Genomic DNA, 9,161 nt, shown 5'->3' with positions numbered 1-9,161 from the left:
TGGAATATTATGACTACGTAATACTAATTGTTATTTCCTAATAACAATTACTTGGGTTTTTGGTTGCTTAATTACGCTTAGTAATTTACTTATGCTCACTAGTTAGTCTTGTTGGACTTTCTACCTTATTGGACTTTAGTCACCCTACTCTAGCTAATGGACTATTTAATTAGCCTAATTTTAATAAGTTGATGACCCGTATAAATGTAAGACAAAAACCCATTTATAAGAGCCAACATACTAACATTTTTATTAACCATAATCACAAATGTTGCATGGGATCCTAACATAAGCACCACCTTTAGACCACCACTAACCAAAAAGCAAAAAGTTGTCCCTTGTCCCCCTGGCTATGGTTTTGGAGACACAAGCATCACCTCCACCACTATAAATACCAAGCCTCATTCACCCATTTCACACTTGATCTCATTCTCATGTTACACACACTTACTCCCTAATTCTCTCTCTAGTCTTTCTCACTCTAAAAAGTGTAAGTTTTAAATTTTCTTCTTCTTCTTCTTTTCTTTTTCATAGAATCGACATCATCATCATCATACAAGGATCAAGCTTTTTAGCTTCTTGATCTTGTTATATCTTGAAGATTCAAACTTTGATTTGAATCCTTCAAGAACATGAAAGATTCAAGCTTTCTAGCTTTGAATCTTCATTACTTTTGTTGGATCTAAGTTTTCTAACTTATGATCTCTTTTATTTTGTTAAAAGATCAAAACTTGTGTTTATGATCTTCATGAAACTTGAAGATCTAGCCTTTTGCTTTAAGGATCTTCAAGAACATTAAAGATCCAAGCTTTCTAGCTTAGGATTTCATTATTTTGTTAAAGATCTTAGCTTTTTAGCTTATGGTCTCATTACTTTTACTAGATCTTAGCTTTCTAGCATATGGTCTCATTAATCTTGTAAAGATCCAAGTTTCTAGCTTAGGGTTTTCTAAATACTTGAGATCTAAGTTATCATTATAGATCTCACTTACTTGGAACCTTTTTGTGATTGTTGTGATGACAAAGATCAAGTCTTCATCATCATCTATGATGAAGATGCATAAACTTGTGTCAAAAGGACAAAGGTTGAAGCTTTATTGGACTTATGCAATAAAGAGACAACCTTGATATTCAAAACTTGTAGAATGTTAGCTTTTACTCTTAGTTGTGTGTTAATGGTTGAAACTTGGTCAAAGTGATGCTAAAATGAAATGACCCGTTCATATACATTATAAACGATTCACAATAGTTGATTACATCGCGAGGTATTTGACCTCTATATGATACATTTTACAAACATTGCAATCGTTTTTAAAAGACAAACTTTCTTTACAACGAAAATTGACGGTATGCACACCATTTCATAATACATCAAACTATAATTGACTTAATAATAATCTTGATGAACTCAATGACTTGAATGCAACGTCTTTCAAAATATGCCATGAATGACTCCAAGTAATTTCCTTAAAATGAGCTAATGCACAGCGGAAGATTTCTTTAATACCTGAGAATAAACATGCTTTAAAATGTCAACCAAAAGGTTGGTGAGTTCATAGGTTTATCATAACAATCATTTCAATATATTAATAGACCACAAGATTTCCGTTTATAAATATATGTACACTCGCAAGTGTATAAAAGTATTCTATAAGTTGTGGGCACCCGGTAACAAGCCTTAACGTTCATGTTTTACCCTCTGAAGTACACCAGATCAGGTGTGTTTAAAATAACCTCGAAGTACTAAAGCATCCCATAGTCAGGATGGGGTTTGTCAGGCCCAATAGATCTATCTTTAGGATTCGCGCCTACCATACATAGACAAGTAGTTTAATGTTACCAAGCTAAGGGTATATTTCTGGTTTAAACCCACGTAGAATTAGTTTTAGTACTTGTGCCTATTTCGTAAAACATTTATAAAAACAGCGCATGTATTCTCAGTCCCAAAAATATATATAAAAGGGAGCAAATGAAACTCACAATACTGTATTTTGTAGTAAAAATACATATGACGTCATTGAACAAGTGCAATGTTGGCCTTGGATTCACGAACGTATCAATATTGAGATTCAATATTGCAGGAAAAGTACGTAGACGCAACGGAGATGATAAATACTAGTTTGACTCACGAGCAATACTCCCGAACCATACCCATAACCTCCATAGCTTTAACCCATAATTTCCTTAGCTCTATCCCGCTCGAAAAATAATTTCGAAATCACTCGGACAACACTCCGTCATAATATTTTATGTATACTTATAATATCTTGAAATAATACGGAGTAAATATATATATATATGTAAATCGATTGAGAGAGTTTAGAGAAAATATTTTCAAGTTTCTATCAAATAATGAAATCTATTGAATTCTATTTATAATAGATTTTTAAATTATTAAAGTGAATTATTAAATTATGAATTATTAAAGTGAATTATTAAAGTATGAATTATTAAAGTGAATTATTAAAGTATGAATTATTAAAGTGAATTATTAAAGTATGAATTATTAAAATAAATTATTAAAGTATGAATTATTAAAGTGAATTATTAAAGTATGAATTATTAAAGTGAATTATTAAAGTATGAATTATTAAAGTTAAGGTAAAGTAAAAATAAAGTAAAGGTAAAGTTTAAGTATAGTAAAAGTATAAAACTATGTATGTATAATACGCGTATAAATATATATAATATTAATTTAAATCGTTATATATATTTAATAAAATAAAATATAAATATCGTTATATATATTTAATAAAATAAAATATAAATATCGTTATCTTTATCATACTGGTTAAGTAATGAGTTGTTAAAAGTGGTTCTAGATATTTATAAAAGTTATATACGTTTTAATAATAAAGTTCTTTTTAAACTGAAAACGTTTTTGTACGTTTGAAACTAAATCAAATAAATATGATAATTTTTTTTCCAAAACTAAATATATTTAAGAAGCATTTTGTTTAAAGGTTAAAATAATGGAAATCGTTATATCATAAAACGTTTTAGAAAAGTAAAATCATATATTTTCATAATAGGTTTTAAGTTTTTAAATTACAGTCTGTTGGTGAAGCATGCGATAAAGTTCAAAGGTTAAATAAACGTATGAAATAATCTTAATGAAAAATGTCGAGTTAATTAACTTGTCGATATCCAACATCTAAGTTATTTACACTCCACGTTCTTACTTATAAATCACTTTACCATTTTCCGAATGTCGTCAAAAAGAATAGATTTCTTAAATCACAGTGGACCTTATAACATAGACCCATAATCATATCACAATGTATCTGATAAATCAATCATTTGATATTATCTTCTAATTCCATCGATAAACATATTGAAACAAATACGTTCATGTAAAGTATTATACGTTTAATACTTTATTAATATTTTTAAGTTATAATATATATATATATATATATATATATACACACACATATATATATACATATTTATTTATATATAACGGTTCGTGAATCGTCAAAATTTGGTCGAGGTTATAATGAATGTATGAACACAATTTAAAATTCTTGAGATTTAACATAACAAACTTTGCTTATCGTGTCGGAATAATATAAAGATAAAGTTTAAATTTGGTCGAAAATTTCCGAATCGTCACATAAAACATCAAAGAGTTGTACACTTGAAGCTTACACGCATCAAGGATGAGAACCGTGATGAGCATCAGGCACCAAGAAAACCACCGGAGCACTTCTTTGCTGTTTTTTGGGGTCTGATCAGACTCCTGGGACTTCCGAAAAATTGATTTTCAGATAGTTCGGTTCAGTAGATGACCTTTCATTTAGGACTCGCCTAAATCCGATATACGGTTTAAGATTTATAGCCTTCCGAAAATCACTACGCCTTTGTAACGACGTGCTAAAAAATTCTGACCTACTCGCGCTTGAACCGTCGCCACGGTCAAACGACATCGAGTTAGGATCTGAAAATTGGAAAACAGTTAGAGGACTCGCATACGGAGCCTTGGACACTGACCACGTGTCTTTTCATTTTGTATAGAGGTCATAGCAGCTATCCGAAGTCAGCCTTTTGTTTCGATCTCTATACTTGTTGAAAACTTACTTTATATTTTATGAATGATGATGATGATGATGATGATGATGATACTTAAGACTAAATTTATATCACTTTTAAACTCTTGGGGACAATATACTGACTTAGTGACCTTTGACTTAGGTTGACGACCTTTCGGACCGACTTACTACTTGCATACTTCTCATATCGACTTTTACTGCTTATTCACTGTGAGTTATAGCTTTCCTTTTACTTTAACTATTTTTTGGACTGAGAATACATACGTTTTTTATGTTTTACATACTAGACACGAGTACTTAAACTTTATATATGTGTGGGTGATATAACGGCACAAAGATTCCCCTTAGCACGGTAACGTTTAATCATTGGTTTTTGAACTGGTGAACGCGAATATTAGATATGGATCCATAGGGTTTGACATCCCCACTCGGGCTAGTCGCGCTAGCATTTAACGGGTGTTTAATACTTCGAGGACATACGCACTCGTCAAGTGTACTTTTAGGGGGTGATATTTATATTACGTTAAGTTAGTTACCGGGTGCCCACGGATAAGCATATGCTTTATCATACTGATTTGAAATACTGACTTAACTTGCTGGTTGAAGTACTGAAATCTCATGGTCTACATTACATTACTGATTACAAACAAACTATAGCTCACCAACATTCGTGTTGACTTTTTAAGCGTGTATTTCTCGGGTGCTTAGACGTTGTTGCTTCCGCTGTTAGACTTGCAGTTATAGTCTTGGTGTTATAGACTTGCTGTTACAGATTCGCGGTGTGTGACGATCACTCCAAATCCATATGGACGAATACGTCATTCATCGATTTCATTGCGAGGTATTTGACCTCTATATGATACGTTTTGTAAACATTGCATTCTTTTGAGAAGGCACACCATAAATGAATATTTAAATCAAATGTTTTCCACATCTGATAATTTCTACATATAGACAATCACAGTAAATAATAGTTTAAAATAGTACTTCCGTTGACAATGCAGTCAAAATAAGATACATGGTGATGATTTGGTGAATGCAACGTTTCCTTGAAAAAAATATACCATGTAAGACTCCATGCACATAGCTTGTCTAACATATAAGCAAACAGCGGAAGACTTCTAGGGAACCTGAGAATAAACATGCTAACAAGTGTCAACACAAAGGTTGGTGAGTTCATAGTTTTAATGTATCATATAATCTGTATATAAAGGTGGATCACATGATTTCAGTTGTTTCATCCAGAAACGTTTATCAAAATATTCTACAAAATTGAGCACCCAGGTAACTAAACTTTAACGTTATAATAAGTACCCATGTTTTAACATACATGCAACCAACATGTATAGTACACGCAATCCAACATGTACTAAACTCAAATAGCATACATCTGTTTTATAGTTCAGGCTAGGGTTTCTATACCTGGAACAGACGGGGATGTCAAGCCCTATGGATCCATATACAACTACTCGCGCCCACCAGTTCTTATAACCGGCAATTACTAGTTACCAAAGCTAAGGGATTTTCAGTTCAAACTCGGTGTAGAATTTAGTATGTACTTGTATCCATTGCGTTTAAAATAAAGTGCATGTATTCTCAGCCCAAAAATATAGATTACAAAAGGATTAAAAAGGGAGCAAATGAAACTCACCTTAGCAGCATATAAAGTCGTTCACCAAAATGTGACCGAAACTCGGATTACCAAATAACCGTAGATCTCAACCTAGAGAACATATGTTGGTCAATAAATGTCTATCAAGCTAGGTCAGGTCATAGTGTATCACAATCCTAATGCTCGAGATCGACATACAAAAGTTATCCAAAGTCATTTCAAAAAGTCAATTTTGACAATAGTTCAACAAAACGAGACGTACCTTATTTAAGGATTCATTTACTCGGTTGGTAATATTTAAAAATCCAATTTATCAATCTTACAAACAAGTTGTTTAAATATTAATTGCAGATTCAAAAGCAATTCCAATTAACATCAATTATAATTCAGTTGATCATATCTTTTGATTCGTTCATCGAAATTACGCGATTTATAAAGGAAAAGTTATTGATTTTTCGCCAGCTTTCCAAAAACATGTATATCATATACCTTTTACCAGTAATATATGTATTTAATTCGTGATTCATTGTAAACTGTTTAACGATGAATTTAGCCTACAAGCATGTATAAATATATATACTCGAGCACTAGACATAGATACACAATTAATATATAAAAGATAAGATATGAATGCTCACGTATCAATATTGTGATATAATATTGCAGGAAAGTATGTAGACACAACAGAGATGATAAACACTAGTTTGACTTGCGAACAATACCCATGAGCATTACCCATAACCTCCATAACTATAACCCATAGTTTCTTTATCTCTATCCCGCTCGAAAACTCATTTTGAAATAACTCGCTCATGACCTCGTCGTAGTATTTTTATGTGTATTTTAATACTAATAAAAAAAATGGAGTATGGATATATGATTATGTGTGTATCCGATATAAAAATAAAAATAAAAATAAAAATAAAAATAAAAATAAAAATAAAAATATTAAATATAATACGGAGAATATAGCATGTATGTGTGTTGTTTTTGTGTTCACCTAAACCAGAGATATATATAAACATATGAATGAATGACGTGTGAAGAAAAAACAAACATCACAATGAATTCGTGACATCTTGTTAGTTTTATCTACCTAAAATGTTGACTACCTAATATGTGACTATATTCATCCGATTTGATATATAAATTGAAATGAAAATTTGGAACTCATGGTTTCTTTCACTTCCTTTCTGTACAGCATATCCAAAAGACACCATAACTTTAATATAATAATAATATAATAATTACTCCATTTGTCGATGAATTTTTAAAATTTTAAAAGTCGTATTTCTTAAATACTTCAAGGGTATATTATATAACTTATAATTAATAATTTCTATCATGTCGCTTTTATGTGAATAGTAGATTAATTAATTTCGTTCCATTTACTATTCATATGAATAGTAAATGAATTAATTTTGATTCAACTATTTAAGTTACATTGTTGTACATTGTGCTTTACAGCTTGTACATCTTTGATTTAATTTCGTTTCTCCTTATCATAAAATGTTTTCATAAAGTAAAATCATATCATATCAGGTTTCAGGTTTATAAATTACAGTTCATTCGTGAATCGTCGAGAACAGTCGAAGGGTAATTGAATAGTTCAAAATTTTGAGATTCAACTTCATAGACTTTGCTTATCGTGTCGGAAACGTTAAAGATTAAGTTTAAATTTGGTCAGAAATTTCCGGGTCATCACAGTACCTCCCCGTAAAGAAATTTCGTCCCGAAATTTGAGTGAGGTCGTCATGGATAACAATAAAAATGTTTTCATGACGAATATGAGTTGATAAATAGAATTTTTAGCACCGTTGAATAATAAGGATAAAACTATCCAATTACTCGAAGCGTATGAGGGAAGTTATCGTAATAGAGTGAAATAGAGAATAGAGATGCGTCTTATCTCTTGACGTAGTAATGATTGATTTTCTGAATTTAAGGAATAGAAAATCTTCATAATCTAAATAAGATTTGATTCTTCGAAATTTAAGGATATTATGATTTCCTTTGATTAAATGCGTAATCTGCCTCAATTTCTATGTCTGATATTTTGCTATAAATTGACCTCTTCTATTTCATTTATTTTCACCACTCCTATAATCTTCTTCCTTATTTCATACATCTTAATAGATTGTGAAAATGCTTCACCCAGTTCTGATTCTTGATATACTCCTAACTTTCATATCTATCATTCTTCTTTTTCATCTGCCGCCGGAGGAATCTATTCACTTTTACTATACTCTTGGCTTTATAGTATTTTTAGTTCTCCCGTGTCTTTTCGTTGCAATACTTATTGATATACATGGTTTGTAATTTATGTGTTTTTATCGGGCTTTATATTCTCCGTTATATTTCGGAGCTTCATGCTTTCGTTCTCTCTTCCCGCCTTCAAGTCAAGCGAATAATGGTCCAGAATTCGTAGGTATGGATTTTGAAATGAACATAGTTAATGTTCTAAGAAGGGAATTGTAATGGTACGATCTTGATTTGTCAAATTACCAGAATATCTGAAAAAGACCGAATCATCAAGAAATATATTTTCTTGATATATTTAGAGATTATATAGAATGAAAGAGTTAAGTAACATGGTTCATGATGAGGGTGGTGAAATGTCCCGTTCTTATTGATTAAAAACGTTCCATATTAATTGATTTTGTTGCGAGGTTTTGACCTCTATATGAGACGTTTTTTAAAGACTGCATTCATTTTTAAAACAAACCATAACCTTTATTTCATAGATAAAGGTTTTAAAAAGCTTTACGTAGATTATCAATTAATGATAATCTAAAATATCCTGTTTACACACGACCATTACATAATGGTTTACAATACAAATATGTTACAACAAAATAAGTTTCTTGAATGCAGTTTTTACACAATATCATACAAGCATGGACTCCAAATCTCGTCCTTATTTAAGTATGCGACAGCGGAAGCTCTTAATAATCACCTGAGAATAAACATGCTTAAAACGTCAACAAAAATGTTGGTGAGTTATAGGTTTAACCTATATATATAAAATCATAATAATAGACCACAAGATTTCATATTTCAATACACATCCCATACATAGAGATAAAAATCATTCATATGGTGAACACCTGTTAACCGACATTAACAAGATGCATATATAAGAATATCCTCATCATTCCGGGACACCCTTCGGATATGATATAAATTTCGAAGTACTAAAGCATCCGGTACTTTGGATGGGGTTTGTTAGGCCCAATAGATCTATCTTTAGGATTCGCGTCAAGTAGGGTGTCTGTTCCCGAATTCTTAGATTACCAGACTTAATAAAAAGGGGCATATTCGATTTCGATAATTCAACCATAGAATGTAGTTTCACGTACTTGCGTCTATTTTGTAAATCATTTATAAAACCTGCATGTATTCTCATCCCAAAAATATTAGATTTTAAAAGTGGGACTACAACTCACTTTCACAGATTTTTACTTCGTCGAGAAGTAAGACTTGGCCACTGTTGATTCA

The sequence above is a fragment of the Rutidosis leptorrhynchoides genome, chromosome 2 (genome assembly GCF_046630445.1).
Source record: "Rutidosis leptorrhynchoides isolate AG116_Rl617_1_P2 chromosome 2, CSIRO_AGI_Rlap_v1, whole genome shotgun sequence".
In the NCBI taxonomy this organism is placed as follows: Eukaryota; Viridiplantae; Streptophyta; class Magnoliopsida; order Asterales; family Asteraceae; genus Rutidosis; species Rutidosis leptorrhynchoides.
The sequence above is the reverse complement of the archived record's forward strand: the minus strand, read 5'-3'. Positions refer to the sequence as shown.